We start from the raw sequence: 15725 nt of genomic DNA, 5'->3' as shown, positions 1-15725 counted from the left end.
TGAGCCTGCTATGCCCAAGTACTCAAGCTCTCTGGTAGCTTGAATCTTCCCCACTTTGGCCCTTTACTGTCCATTGGGACCTTCCTTCTCTTGGCCCCCTGTTTCAATTTCTAAAAGAGAAAACCTCAAAGCCAAGTCAGTTTTCCTACACAGTCAAGGGGGAGAGGGAGGGAGTAAGAAAAGAAAGGAGGGAGAAAGAGAAGAGGGAATGAGAGCGAGATAGAGAGAAAGAAAGAGAAGGAGAAAGAGAGAGAGAGAGAGAGAGAGAGAGAGAGAGAGAGAGAGAGAGAGAAAGGCATAGGGAGGGAGGGAGAAAAAGAGAGATGTGTTCAGCCCCAGGTGTGGAATGTTACTATAGAAGAAAAGTGTCCACAAGGAATCAGTTTGTAATACTTTCAGGTATGGAAAAAGTTCATATATGACAAGAATCCTAAGTGCTCCTTTTTCTTACCCAACCCATTACACCGTGGGTTCAAACAAACAGGGAACCCTTTCTTAAAGCAAAGAGTTCTGAGAAGAAAGCATACTTCATGTTTTCAGAAACTGGAGAATGTAAATAAGAAGAATTAAGAATTATTAAGGACAATTTACTGAGAACTTTTCAGTTACAAAACCTGACAGTACAGCTTTCTTTCATATAAGGCCAGGCTGGAACCTAATGCTAAATCTATTTATGAATATGTCTTTAGAGGCAGTTGATACAAACAAGCTCTGAAAAGCAGCGTGGTGGTGGTGGGGGTCTCCCTACCCAAAATGCTGGAACCATGCAGCAACAAGACAAGACACTCTCTGCTGGGCAGCCTTGTCAAAACCTGGTCCTACAGTCTGGGATCTGCGGACCATCTCTCTTTACTTTACAAAGAAAAACCAGAAAATCAGTAGCTTGTGAAGGGGAGTGCGTTTTTCTGTCTTGATTATGGAGGGAAACTTTCTTACCTCTCCCTCCCTTTCCTATACCAGTGTTACAATTTTATAGGAGAACTGCAACAAAATCCTCCAGCCAGGTGTCCATTTTATTTTGAGAAAACGTGTAAACCTGAGAATGTTCTTTTAGAGGGAGCCTCAACAGGACGCAGCAGGGGTGGGATCTCCTGCAGAAACTGAATCTTTGGCATTCCTTCTGTCATGGTTCTTCCTACACAAAATACAGTAATCTATTCTAGTCATGTATTACACCGCAAAAAGACAATGTGCTGGGATTAGTCTCACACCCCCTCTGTTCATGGCTTTTCGTCAGTCCCTCTAATCCACAATCCATTTCTGATCCAGCATGGCCACGTTTATTGACAGAAAAATGTCTGCAGATGAGCTATTAACACATGTTTATTGTTTCTTTCACTCAACTGCATAAACCAAAGCAGAATTTTCAAAAGATGAGAAATGCTGTTAATGGGGAGATGACGCCCATGGAGAGAACTCTTGGGCAACAAGAAGCGCCTAGTAGTTAGGAACCAGGAGCTGAGGCACAATGGCCTGTGTGTCTCTGTGCAGGTGTTTGGGGAAGAAAGCTTGTGGCTGGGTCAGTGCCTGGCAAGGATTCTGGGTACTTTAGGAAGACATTAAGTTGGCTTCTATGTCAAAGGGTGGCAATAGGACCTGGGTTGTGACTGTATCCTTTCTGAGGACCTGAGGATGATTTCTGATAACACCCAGGGCCATGTCCCTGCCATCTTTACATCACCGAGTCTTTTGAGTTCATTGTCTCTTTGTGCTGTTCCACTAGTGTCCCGATCCACTCTGAGGTTTTCTGCTTGTCTTCCTCCCAGGTGACACACTGCTCATAGCCGAGATCGTGCTGGGCTTTCTTGTAGGAGAAGGCGAACATACTGTTTAAAAGTATAACCAAACGGCGGTTAAAGGGGGGCCGGGAGTTGTAGACTGCACTCAGCAGGAAGCTCACAGTTTCCAGCAGGAAGGCAAGCCAGTAGAGCAGGGGCAGTGGTAGGCTCCAACTGGAATCAGGGCGGAGGCCCCATTCCTTGCTCACGGCATAATTTAAATCATCATAGCTTTGGTGAGGGGTGTCATCAGAGATGTAGTAGAACTGACCTTGGATGCTGGGGGACTTCTTGGGGTCGCGTAGGCCCCTGGCAGCCAGAATGTGTGCCCAGGCAACGTTGTCCACATACACTGGGTTGGCTCTAGAGAATTTGCCAGTAGTATCCAAAACACCCTTATTTTTCAGAGCACAAGTTACTGTGTCATAAAGGAATGAGCTTTTTTCCCCATAAATGTACATGGGCCTTAAGGCACAAGTATGTAAAGTGCCACCATTTCTCAGGGTACACGCATTGGCTGCCAACACTGCCTTCTCAGCCATCTTTTTGCTGTATGGATATGGATCAGACCATGTACTTTCTAGATTGTCTTCTTCATGGCCATCCAAGATGATCTACTTGTAGGAGTTGGGCCCTGCCACCTCAACTGAGCTGGTGAAGATGAAGACTGGCACACTAGCTTGGACACAGGCTTCCAATAGGTTCTTGGTACCTAATCATAGACAATGCATTGTCAGTGTCAAGAGATAAGCCAGGGGCCCAGTGTGTGCACAGCTTCAGGATTATTCTTGTCTTTTTGCCCAACAATACAACGTTTACAGATTACAGTTCATCTTCCCTACCTGGACTCAGCTACCAAGCTGTTCCCAGAAGACAACAGGTGGGTTCCAGAGAGCACGTATCTCTAGGCTTTTGTGTTCATTGCCTTGTGGATATGTGCAAGCGTGAGTGTATGTGACTGAGTGGAGTTTTCTTTATTATTACTTTAAAATGCTTTAAAGCTTCTCATTAATCTATTCCTAAAGTGTCCATGAAAGAAGTATAATTTTATGCATATCAATTCATTCATGATTTTTAAATAATAGAATCAGATCATATTCTTTTAGATTGTGAACGAGAATAGTTCTTTTCACCAAGAATCATTGAAGAATTAACATCATTCAGGCTCAAGTATAGTGTGTACAGTTGATATGCATGTTACGTAACCATTTCATAGGTACAGCTTGTTGTTGTTGTTATTTGATAAGAATCAAAATGGGCCAAGGACAACAAGTCTGACTCAGGGAACAGATGGTTATTGGGTTTGGGGAGATGTAGAGATACAGCTGTATTCCTGATTGTATGCACAATCTTTAAAACACTTTTGGTTCTATCTATGACTTCATTTTACCTGGTTATATAAAGTAGGGGTGATACATATTCCTTCTAGTTTCATTCTGGAACCCAGCACTGATATCTGTTGCTCTTAGTAGTAAACTAAAAGGGCTTGTGAGCCTCCTGCTGGGCATTTTTGTAAAGGCAGGACATTGTGAGGTCCTGAAGACAGAACAGCCTGCAGAGCTGGTTCCTGCAAAGTCTAGGCAGAAAATGGGTGGGTGCTTGTCAACTGCTTGGAGTTGGAGTTCAGTCTCCTCTGCATGGAGGACAACAGAAGAGCTTTTCTTGAAGGTGGAGTGACATGGCTTTGGCCTTACATCCAGGGTTACCTACTTTCTAACTGCTGGGCCTTAGCCCTGAAATAGCAGTGATCTCTTCCAGCAGGGTATGGTGAGCTGAGGCATTAGACTCAGAGAATGGCAGGTATTCTATGGTGAGAGCATTCCTTCCCAATCTGTGTTAACATTTTCAACCTCCAAAATCTCACCTTCTCCTCTGCAGATACTCTACCTTTCAGATTGACATCTAGCATGGTCTGTCTGGGAATGACCCCTGAGACATCAATGACAGCAGCGGTGTGGATGACCACAGAGATGCCCTGGCAGGCTCTCTTCAGGTACTGGGCATCCAGAATGTCTCCCTCCAGCGCTGACACCTTTGTGTTTGTCTTGAGGTCTGTGGAACACAAGGCAGGTCATTGAGAAGCTCTTCTCTGGACTAAGATGTTCCCTGTACACAGGTGTTGACTACCTATGTCATCAAGAATTGTCCAGGAAGACACACATGGTATGTATCTGTATAAACACATTTCAGTTTCATAGTCCCAGATAGACAAAATCCAATTTACAGATCCAAGAATATAAGTTATAAGGAGGACCCAAGGAGGATGCTTAAGTCTCACTCAGAGTGTGAAAGAGAATAGACTGGAGAAGTGTCTGAAGAGATGGAACAAAACAAGACCCTACCATAGCTGTCCTCTTAGAGGCTCCACCCAGCATCAGATGAAAACATATGCTGAGACTCACAGGAAATACTGGGTGAAGAGCAGGGAAAGTGGAAAATTGGGAGGAAGGATAAAAAGACCTTTAATTGCCAGCTCCACAAGAAGACTACCAGAGCAAACTAAGGCCCCAGGGGGGCTTTCGGGGACTGAAACACCAACCACGGATCATGTATAGACTGGACCTAGGCTCCCTACACAGGTGTAGCAGATGGTCAGCTCAGGGTTTGTGGGTTTACCTGGTAAGGGGAGAAGAGGCTGTCTCTGACATGGACTCTGTTGCCTGCCTGCTCTCTGATCACTGCTTCCTGTCAGGGCTGCCTCACCAGTCCATGGGGGAAGAGGATTCCATCAGTTCTGATTTGACTTAATGAGTTGGGGTGTGTGGGTATGTATGGCTCCCCTTATCTGACGAACAGGATAGGGAGAATAGGTTTATAATGAGAAAGCTTGAGAATGAGAGCAGAGGAGGGAGAGGGCTATGATCCCAGTGTAAATAAAATGAATAAAGAAATTTTCAAAAGAGAATTGTTCTAGGGAGAAACCGGTTAGAGAGGAAGGCTGGAAAGAAGGGAAAGCATTGTTTCTTTCTTCAGGAAAGCAAATCAGCTTAGGAAGCTGTCAAATGTGCCTGGGATATGAACTTGTTCAAGAGAGTGCTGGGAAGTTCATCCATCCACAAAGTAACTCAGGAGGTAATAGGGAGGTGGGGAGAAGTGGGTTAGCAATCAGAATGTCTGTCCCAGGGTTTTGATGAGGAACACATTTCTAGCAGTGGCAGCAGAAGGAAGACATACAAATATATATCTTGTATGTTCCACTTGCCAGAGCCTGGTAGTATCTGGGTCTCTGCAGGGCCCAAAAGAAGAGTTAACTCAGAGCCAATGGCTTGGCTTCAGTGACCGCAGGAGTTCAGAAGCTCTGGCAACATGATTAGGATGGGCCCAAGTTGGATATATCAGAATATCTCCTGTGAGACATTATCAAGAGTAGATGTCGATGCTCTAACAGGCTTTCTCAGGACTTCCTTGTACCATCTATTCCAAGGCCCTAAATACACTAGCATGTTCATGTTCTTCTGGACTCAGCACATAACACTGCCTAATATTTTGTCACTTAATTCACAAAATGAACTGTTTGCCACACACAGTCTGTGCCAGTACCCTACACTTGCTGTGCTTCATAATTGAAACCCAGCTTCAAGACTATGCTTCCTTCTTTCCCACACTTCCTAGAGACTGGTCCTGTGTGCCCTGCTTAATAGATGAGCAAAGTGATGCCCAAGGAGCCTGAGGACACAGTTATTCCCATACCTACATGCTTGCCCTTTGCCTACACCTGTGCCATTAGCCTATGCTCTGGCATTGCTTGGAATCAATTTTTCAGGGAGAGATTACGGACATTCAAGTGACCTGAAATTGTCCCTGAAGCCAAACAGTGAGAAAGACAGAAGAAATCCAAGGCTAAAGAAACATCTCCAAGGGACAAAAATAGAATGGATTGCCCCTAATTCAGTACTCAGCATACCCTATAGAAGCCCCTCCTCTCACCATGCAACTCCCAGAAGGCCCTGAATTAGAAAAACGTAAATTTGGGGCTGCTCAGAAGTTATTAGCTGCCTGAGGGTTGAATTCTATTATTATAATCTGATCTCCCGACTTCTTCCTTTTTCTTCCTTGATACTGATGTTAGACCTGTTGTGACTCCCAACCAAAAAAATTATTTTCAGTTGCTACTTCATGACTGTAATTTTGCTACTGTTATGAATTGTATTGTAGTATCTGGTAGGTAGGATACCTGATATGAAGTCCATCTAAAAGGTTAGTTAAAGCTCAGTGGTCTTGTGACCCACAGGGTAAAAACCATTGTTCTAGACAGACTGGTTCTGGGATGTGGCTGTGACAAGAGGAGAACTCCAGACTTATAGTGAAAGACTCTCATCCATGACCTCTCTGGGGACCCTGAGGTACTAGGAGAGGGCCTGTAGAGAGTGGTTTGGTGGAGCCATAGCTGCAGCATGATCTAAGTCTTCCTAATATACAGATAATTGCACAGCAACCTTGTGGGGTGGTGCAACTTATGAGCTAGATCAGAAGGAGACCCAGGTAAACACCACCACCCACCAGGTGTGAAGATCATAACGGCTGCAGCTAGTCTTCCCGATCTCCACCCCAGTGTGTTTATTCTAGCTCTGGCATTTGTGCAAACCAGTTATCCTTTGCACTATTCCTCTACAGAAATAGACGCTGGAAGCTTTAACTACATCCCAGGAACGTTACACACAGCTAAGGAGTTATCACCCCAGTTTGCTCCACAGTCCCTGACACAGAAAGGTCACTTCTAGGAAATCCCTAGTTCTTATCTTTATGCAGGGCCTTCTCTGTCCATATCCACAGTGGATCTATTTCTCCCTCTGAACCTTGGCTCTTTGCAAATAATGCTGAGGAACAGTATCCTAATTAATAGAATTGTTGGCTGTGTGTTAATATTTCACTTCTGGAAGGAACACTGAAACTGACAGGAGGAAATTGACATCAGAGGAGATCAGAGACAAGAAGTAGAATAGAGGGTGAGTGCTGTTTCAGAGGACTGTGGTGGGTCCTGTGTGCAGGGCAGATCCCTAGGTAGAACAGATTTACACTTGACTCTGCAGAGGGGCAAAGAACCAGATTGAGTCACATAGGGGCACCAGGAAACATTGATGACTCTAGCCCAACAGCTGACCATTGGTCAAAATAGTGGAGCATAGTGAGGAACCTCTGTCTTCATCTGTGTTCCTCATTAATCAGGTGACACTGCTATAGTCATTTTTCTTTTTCCAACTCAAAGCCCTTGCTGACAAGGTGAGTGAGCCTGCTTTCCCACTTTCCCTGCAATTATTTTAATGACCTGGGGTGCAGGCTGAATAGATGGTAAACTATACTACAAAATCAGTTGTTCCAGTTTCACCCAGTTGAACAAACTGGCATAAGAATAACAGCCTGCACTAGTGTATTCTGCAGTCTTACTCTTAGTGATGATAAACTCCAGTGAGGAATGGTAAGAAATCCTTCAGAACAATCCAGGCAAGGTATGGACAGTCCTGCTCATGCTGGCTTTGTTTCTGTCCCTTGGTTTGACCACATGCATTTACTCAGAAATTCTCTTCTTCAGTCTCTATCTCTTTCTGTCTGGCTGTCCAAGTTCCTATCCCTACCTCTGTCTTCTTATACATCTTTTAATTTAATATTTTTTTTTACTCTTTTTATTTTACTTCTGCCCAAGATGCTAAATGAAGACCACCACAAAGCAAACCAGAACAAAGAATTAGATCAGTAGCAATTAGGAGAGACAGGGAGCTAGTGCTGAGCCCTTCAGCTTAGTAATGACAAGTCTACATTAAAGAGCTACAGGAAATGGAGAGAGAACTTGTCAGTCCAAACCCATTCTCTTCCTGACTGTACAATGTCATTTTTGCTCAGTGGTGTGTTTCCTCCTGATGAGTGTGGACATGGAATGGTGTTATGACTACAAGTGTTTGTGTACTAGACAAGGGAGGAGTCCTCCCTGCATCTACTCAGTGTTTGCTATGCAGTCACAGGACGAATCCTCAGGTTTATTACTGAAGAATTCTTTCCTGGTTTCTGGTCTGAAGACCTTGTCCAGGACCCTGATCTCCTCCAGGTCTTTCTCCTGCACCAACATGTGGATGATTCTCTGGCCCAGAAACCCTCCTGCTCCAGTCACCAGGCAGCTCCACCCAGGCATGGCCAACACAGGAAGCAGATTATAGTGGGAGGTGGGGTAATGTAGGGTGACCTTAGAGATGGCAAGAAAGTGAGACACGGTGATTTACCCATGCTCAGTTTTCCCACTGCCCATTCATAACACAGATCACAAGACATGGGGCTATTTCTCTGCAGCACTAAGCAATGCATTTCAATGTGTGTCAAGAGACTGTCAGACTCACAGTGTGTGGCTATGTTGTAAGATTTCTCCTTTTCCTAGATGCCTGTTGCTAGCCCATGTCATTGCACCTTTGCTTCATAACAAATGGTCACAACCTGTGGTTGAATAAAACCTTACCAAGCATGGCCAAGTTATATAAGCTGTTTGTGAAACTTAGAGAAGAGTTTACTTAACTTTGTTGGCCATAAAATGTTGGCATGAGAAGATTCTCAGAGTGAGGCATGAAGGGAGGGATCAGGTGTGGAGAGCTGAGACTGAGACACCACTAGGTGGCGCTGAAATCTCGCCCTCAAAACTGTAAACCTCCAGGACGCATGCATAGATTGTGTAAACATGCTAAAGATTGCGTAAGCATGCTAAGAATTGCGTAGGCACGCTGGTAAGAGTGAGCAGCCAATCAGGGTATTGACACGTCACAAGCCCGCTAAGCATAATGGGCCCAAGTCATCAGGCGGGGTAAAAGTAAGCAGCCAGTCAGGGTATTCACACGTCACTCAGGTAAGACCCAGGCTTATATAAACAGCACCACAATGGGGGCTCTCTCTCTCCTCTCCTTTCATCGCGTGACTAATAAAGGTTTTGTTGCGGAAGAATTCCTGTGGTCGCGTGCGTTTCTGCTGGTGAAACGCTCACGTGGCTCCCAACAATCAGGAGTTTCTATGCTCTTGGGGATTATACTGCACTCCAGAAAGCACTACAGTTTCAGTGATCTGGGAAGACAGGGAACTCGTGACTTGGGCTCTGTTTTGGACACTTCACTTATGGGCATGCTTGAACCTTGTGCTCTTTTGTTGAAATGTGATGGGACACAGAGTTTAGCCAAGTGCTGTCTGACTCCCTGGGTGGCGAAGTAATCCCTATCTTTGGAAATTCCTCAGTATTTCTTCCTTGTTGTTGTGCATCTCAACACAAATTTGAGAATTCACTTAGGCAAGAAGAATTCAAGAGTTTTGGTTACAAGGAAGCATTTACCTGCATTTTAAAGAAAGCCCCTGAACTCAGAGCAAGGTATAGGAAGGATAGATTCCCTGTAGGAAGCCCACTAGAGACTGATGCATGGGGCTACAATGGCAATGCATAGCTGCAATGTAGACCTGATGATTTTAGAGATGTGTTGGAGGTTGGTCTGATGTGTGTTATTGGCCCTCAAGATCTGGGTACAGCTATCCTTGTTTTGTAAACATACCTGATTGACTGATTGACCTGGGCAGGGCAGAAAGTGGGTAGGTTTGGCTGAAGTTTTCTGACTTTTGAGGGCAGGAGAAAGAGGGAAGATACACGCCATGATGGGATAGCATGGAGAAGGAAGCAAGTGGTCTGGGAGGAAGGACTCCAATAAATGGCGTGCAGAGGCCCAGATGAAGAATAAAAGCGAGGATTTATAACATTATGGATAGAAGGTAGTTCAGATGAAGATGGTTAAGGAGGATGGCATTGGATGGAGGCTGGGAGTTAGATGATGAGGTTATTGAGACAGCTTAGGTGAAATATTTATCCCGCCCAAGGTAAATAAGGCAATTATAAAATCTAACAGGTGTCTCTGTCTTAGTACTTGTGTTAGCAGGTTAAATCATACCACTGCAATGATTATAGAGTTAAGAATAATGATAAATAACATTATTTAGCCCAACAATTTATTTTTTATTTACTACAGCAAATGGCTCTGAACTAATTTTATGTATCTACACTCTTTAAATCAAACTTTATCATAATTTGTTGGGAGGAGGGGAATAAGCTTCTACCTATACAATGCAAACTTAAAACCTAAAAACTCCAGGGGGGAAATAATGTCTCTTTAAGGGACTCTGTTAAACAGACCCACAAGCAAAAGGCAGCCTACCACAGACAGACCCAAACTGGGAAGCAAACAGAGCAGACTTAAGGTCAGTTTCCTCTTCGGATGCACAAACATTGCTTCCTGCTGTTGCTGCTGGCTCAGCTCTCATAGAGCAACAACAGCCATGGTTATGAAGACATGGCAAATTGGAGAGGTAAAACTGTGAGGTAAAGCTAGGTCTGGAACTGCATCTAAAATAAATAATTCCATGGCAGAGGATGCTTGAATTTCTTTTGGCTTTGTTTTGGTTTTCATAGTCATGGATCTGTTTACAATGTGTTTAATGGTGGTGGCTCTTTTCTGTGCCTTCTCCAAAACAATTCAAGTAGAAAATGGGGAGAAAGCCTAAAGATGGAATACTAAGTTATGGACAATAAAAAGGACATCCTTCTTCAATGGCTGTAAGGCCTGAATGATCATGGCTGCATCACACTGTTGTGAGACTGTAATCTTCCATATATACCACAGGCAAACCAAGGAGATCAACACCAGAAGGCCTGCTAACGCTCCCATGCCCGCCCATTCCTTCAGATGATTCATGGCTGCAGCAATCCATGATGATAATCCTGTGGCTAGTCCTGCGTCCACTCTGGTAGAATTTACTGTGACAATGGCCACTCTCAGCTGCTCCATCGTAGTATCAAATTCTCCAGTCCAATTACCTAAAATATAGCTCGACAATTGTTTAGACAGATTTGCAGCACAGGAAAAATTCTCATGTTATATGCTAGTGACTCAAAGTCCAGCATATTTTCATTGACAGCCAAGTTGAGCGATCCGCCATAGGGTATCAATTTGCTCCTGCATGAGGTCAATCCTCTGATTGAACACCATCAAGCTTCCTTTTAGTTGAGCATTAATTCCTTTATGTACAACTAAGGCATGAGCTACATCCCCAAGCATGGTTGGATACCATAAAAAGCTAAAATGTTATGCTCAGGATGGGAGGCTAAGCACTGCACTCAGGGTCAGCTGCTTTGGACCCAGAGAAGAGCATGTCTGGTTGCATGCGGGTTGATGCCCCAGGTCCCGCCTCTGAGAAAAAGGTATTGGACGGGTCTGATGCTCTTTGGGTGGATGACACCTAAATGAACATCGGTACAAAGTCCCAATTTATTTCTAATATCAGAGATCAGACCTCTACTCTTGCCTGATGCGTCTAAAACAAAAAGGGGGAACTGTAGAGAGCTGCGGAATGCTATGCCTTAAAGATGGAGCTGGTTTCCGCCTTCCACCTTCCCGATGGTGAGTGCTCTCTGTCACGAACAATTCCACATTTGGCTAAGGCTGAGGATCTGGCTTGCTTCCATGTATGTGGACCTATCTGCATTACCCACGTGGCATGCCTGGGTTGGCTACCCAGAGGCTATTTAAGCTGTGGGCTGGCTTTCCCCAGGGTCCGAGGATTGAATCTAGCCTTTAATTTTAGGGTTAAAATTATGTCAAAGAAAAAGGGGGAATGAGAAACGAGACCAACCCAGACTAGAAAGCAAAACAACTAAACCTTGAATAAGGTCCAGATTAGAAAGAAAAACAACTGGAGCTACAGAACCTTGAATAGAGATCAGACCTGATGGCCCTCCCTAGAGGGCAGAATGAGCTTATTTTGAAAACTAGGGAACCTGGGGTAGGGTGGACTGCTCTTGGAAGAAACCAGAAGCTGCCAGCTGCAAAACTGTTTTTTTATGTTATCTTTCTGCTGACCAGTCAATGTAAAGAAACATGTGTGGTCTGGTTTTTAGGTATAAAAACTCAGTGCTTTGTATGCTCAGGGTCGTCTCCCGACTTCAAGGCACGACCACATCGCAATCAGAATAAATTTATGCCTCTTGCTTTTCCATCGAACCACAGTCTGTGAGTGTCTTTGGGAGGGGAGCCGTCCGGAGTTCCTGCATCGGGACTGCAGGTCTTACAGGCATAACAATGGTTACTGGTTCTAGCGGTAAACTCACATGTACTGACATACTGAGAGCCTAATCTGAGAGCCAGACCATTCCCTCAATTCCAGACTCAAACATGTTTCTCTCAAATGTCCTTTAAGATCTGTGCTCAGAAAGATTCCTACTTCTTAACCCTTGTGCTATAGAGCAAGGAGAACAGAACATATTTAAGGGTATTCAAGACACTGTGCCCTTGAGAATAGCTAGAACTACCATTGCCAGCAGAGGTTACTATTTCCCGCCCATGGTATAAATATACCTAGTGTGGGCATAACGAACAGGGAGCTCACCCAAGAAAGTGGAAACCTCCCTAACAGGCAGTGCAATCACTGCTTCCTTTGCTCTTACAAAACTCCACAGCCAAAGCAACCTATAAGAGAAAGCATTGAAGCGGACTTACTCAGTGTTGGAGACGCTGAAGGCAGACCCAACTGAAAGCTCCCTTCTTGATCTGGAAGGAGGTAGTAAATATTTTCCAAATAAGGTTCAATGTCCAGATTTATTTTTCAGATCCCTAAACTTAGCTGGCTCTGACTTGGTGTGACTTATAAACCTCAGGGTTTTGTGAAAGAAATCGATATGTAAAAAACATTTAATGAAATCCAAGCAACAATCACCTTTCCCTATAAAAAGTTATAGATATAATTCTTACAGTTTAACAGTTTTATGGGAAGATAATCTTGATTAGGTAAACTAGGTCATACATGCAATTTGGATTTAACTCTTTTAAAAATATTTTATTAATTCTTTGAGCATTTCATAATATACATTTTGATCACATTCCCCTGTATCTCCCCCTTCTTAAATGTTCTCAGTTTGACCCTCCATTCAACTTAGACAGAAAAGAGTTTGTAGGTAAGTAGATAAAATTAGAAAAAAAAATCATTCTGAGTGATATAACCTAGACCCCAAAAGAAAAGAAAATATTTATTCAGTTATTTGTTCACTGTTGAGTCTTTGATAAGCAAGCTACTATCCTTATAACCACAGAGGTTAGGTATATATATGGAGGTATTGAGGAGGGAAGAAACTCTTTGGGGAAAGGGAAAAAGAATAGTTATGCATGAATAGGGATCGGCAAGAAAGGGAGACTCAAAAGGTCAGGGGAGGAAAGGAGGGGCAAGAAAGGGAATACAGAAAGGAACAGCTAAAACTAAGTGTCATTTGAGGGGTTATCTGGAAATTTAATAAAGTAGAAGCTTCTGAAAATAAAACATATATATGATATAAAATAACTATAAATTGGAAACATTAATAACAAGGGAGACAAAGCCCTAACTGGATATCTCTTATTATCAAATTAAACCACGTGCACTGAGAATGGATTCCATCTAACTCAGTTGTTGGCCCAAGGGGTACCATGGAAATCCCCCAAATAACCCAGGCTATTGTCAAGGCTACTGTCTACTGACTACAAACTGATGGCAAGGCTTTAGAGGTGACAACAATACCTACTTAACTCAGTGAACATAGAGAACTTGAGCTTTCATGCCTGCTGAATACTAGTGTTCATGGTAACAGAAGACACTCTGCGGACTACCAGAGGGTAAAGATAAACATAAACCTGGCTGTAAAACCTGCAGTCAACATGGTGTTCTACCTACAAAGATATCCTGGTGTGGTAGTGGCACAAACGTCGTGTGAGCAACCACTCTCTTATTGTAATTAAGGCCTATACTTTGAGATAGAACCCATGCCTGACATTGCTCCAGTGGCCAAGAACATGAGGCTAGACAGGCCAGGGACCTAGGAGAAACCAAACACTATAGAGCTTCTAAAGGTATGTAGCAATAGAATGACTCCTAATGACATCTTCTATGCTCATAGATCAGCACATTGCTCATTTGTCATCAGAGAAACTCCTTCCTGCAGAAGATGACAACAAATACAGAGACCCACAGCTGCACACTATGCAGAGCATGAGAGACTTAAAAAACTCAATCTCAAATGCATTGTCTTCATCAAAACCCTATATTCCTCAGAGAACTCTACAAAAGAAGAGGCAGAAGTCATGTAAGAGCCAGTAGGGATGGAGGGCACTATGGAAACATGGCCCTATAGACACAACAAGTCTTAAACAAAAGTGAATTCATAGAAACTGTGGTAGCATACACAAGGCCTCACAGGAATAACCAGATGGGGTTCCAGTGCTGAGAGTGGAAATAGACACAACCCCTCTTTCCTACCCAGAATCCATCTCCATTTGATAATGGCATTCAGAGGGAAAGGAGTTGTTTTTCCAACCAATTCTCACTGAGTATGCAAACCGCACTGAATGACAGGCCTCATGAAAAGCATAGTTGGCCAACACAAAATGAACAAAACGGTATTTATTGTTTTTTGTTTACCCTACAGACCATTTGCTTACCTACTATGGTTCCCAATTTTGTTCTTATGGGTTTTCTGTCTGTGGAAATGTGTTATTGAACTGGAGGGAGTTGAAATCTTGCTTCCAGGTGAGACTCTTGTGATGTCTATGGTACCTAAAGTCAGAAGAGACAATATCCAAGCTTCCGGGAATAAACATTTTTTCAGGCTGCCAGCACTGCCTTCTTGGCCATCATTTTCCTGAATCTGGTGTGGATCAGACCATGCATTTCCATGTTGCTCTTCCTCATGGCCATTCAGGTGAAAATTCTTATAGGAGTGGGCCTTGCATCATCAACGGAACTGGTGAGGATGAAGGCTGGCACATCCTTCAACACAGTTTGGACACAGACCTTCAACATATTTGGGCACCTAGTCACATACACTGTTGGTGTTAGAAAATAAATCAGGAGTCCCCATGCTTCCTACTCATTTCTACCTAACCCTGGCGTCCTGGTGCATTCTTCACTGTTCTTGGTTAAAGGGGACCATGGATAGCATGGGGATAGTGTGAGGACATGAGCAATTTAAAAAAAAAAATGGAATGACTGTGGTGTCAGGTAGCCAAGGTTTCTAGCCCTCAGCTTCTCTTTCTCTCTTTCTCTCTTATTCTTATTAAGTACTTTGATTTTAGAAAAGATGAAAATCTTTGTAGTGTATGCTTTGTCAACACAGATTTAAAATGATAATTTGTCATTTCATTATGAAGAAACAATTTTTAAATTGAAACAGTTCATGCAGCACATTCAAAGACAGTTTAGAATCCAGATGCTACAGTACCACCCCCAGTCGTACAAAGGCAATTGTACACTGAGATAGATGTTATGATGTTGGAGCTCCTCTTAATCTAATGAGGGCCCTAAAAGATTCAAGAGGACCATCAACAGTGTCTGAGCAGTGAATGCTGATCTGTGGAGAGATTTAATGTTTTCTTTGACTGAGTTATCCCATCTCTTCCACCTTGTCTTCAGCACCCAAGAATCTTTTTTTTCCATGTCTTGGACTGTGTGGTTTTTGTTTGATTCCCTAAACTTTTCATTTCCAGTTTTGTCTCAGTTTGGGTGTTCCTTAGCAATTCTATTTCTACTTTTATGTCATGAACCATTTTGTTCCTTATACTCAGTGTTCCTTTATATTTGCATGGACATCTTTATGGGATTTTTTCATATCCTCTTCAAGGTCCTTGAACATAGTCATAATTGCTGTTTTCAAGTCCTTGTGTTTTCATGTTGGTGTCTAGGCATTTAGTTAAGGGGCCTGGAGAGATTCCATGTGTTGATATCCGGTCTGTGTTGGGTGGGTTTTCTGTTCCTTGGTTTCTGTCGCTGTCTCTGGATCTTAGGAAAGTGTGGTGCCTGTGGGTTTCCTGGGACAGATGGTTTTACAGGTTGGTTGGTGGCAAAGAGGAGAAGAGCTGAGCTAGTTTTAAAAAGCTGAGCATACTCCAGGAATGAGGTTAGGGGCTCCTGTGCACATCA

The 15725-nt window shown here is 43.4% G+C and overlaps 1 pseudogene; it reads right to left on the bottom strand.

Moving 5' to 3' along the window:
* Positions 1–1198: 1198 nt before the first annotated feature.
* LOC110544350 (3 beta-hydroxysteroid dehydrogenase/Delta 5-->4-isomerase type 6-like) lies at positions 1199–7961 on the bottom strand (annotated as a pseudogene).
* Between the last annotated feature and the right edge of the window lie 7764 nt (positions 7962–15725).

Source organism: Meriones unguiculatus, chromosome 10 (assembly GCF_030254825.1).
Source record: "Meriones unguiculatus strain TT.TT164.6M chromosome 10, Bangor_MerUng_6.1, whole genome shotgun sequence".
In the NCBI taxonomy this organism is placed as follows: Eukaryota; Metazoa; Chordata; class Mammalia; order Rodentia; family Muridae; genus Meriones; species Meriones unguiculatus.
Note: the sequence above shows the minus strand (reverse complement) of the source record. Positions and strands in the feature narration are given on the sequence as shown.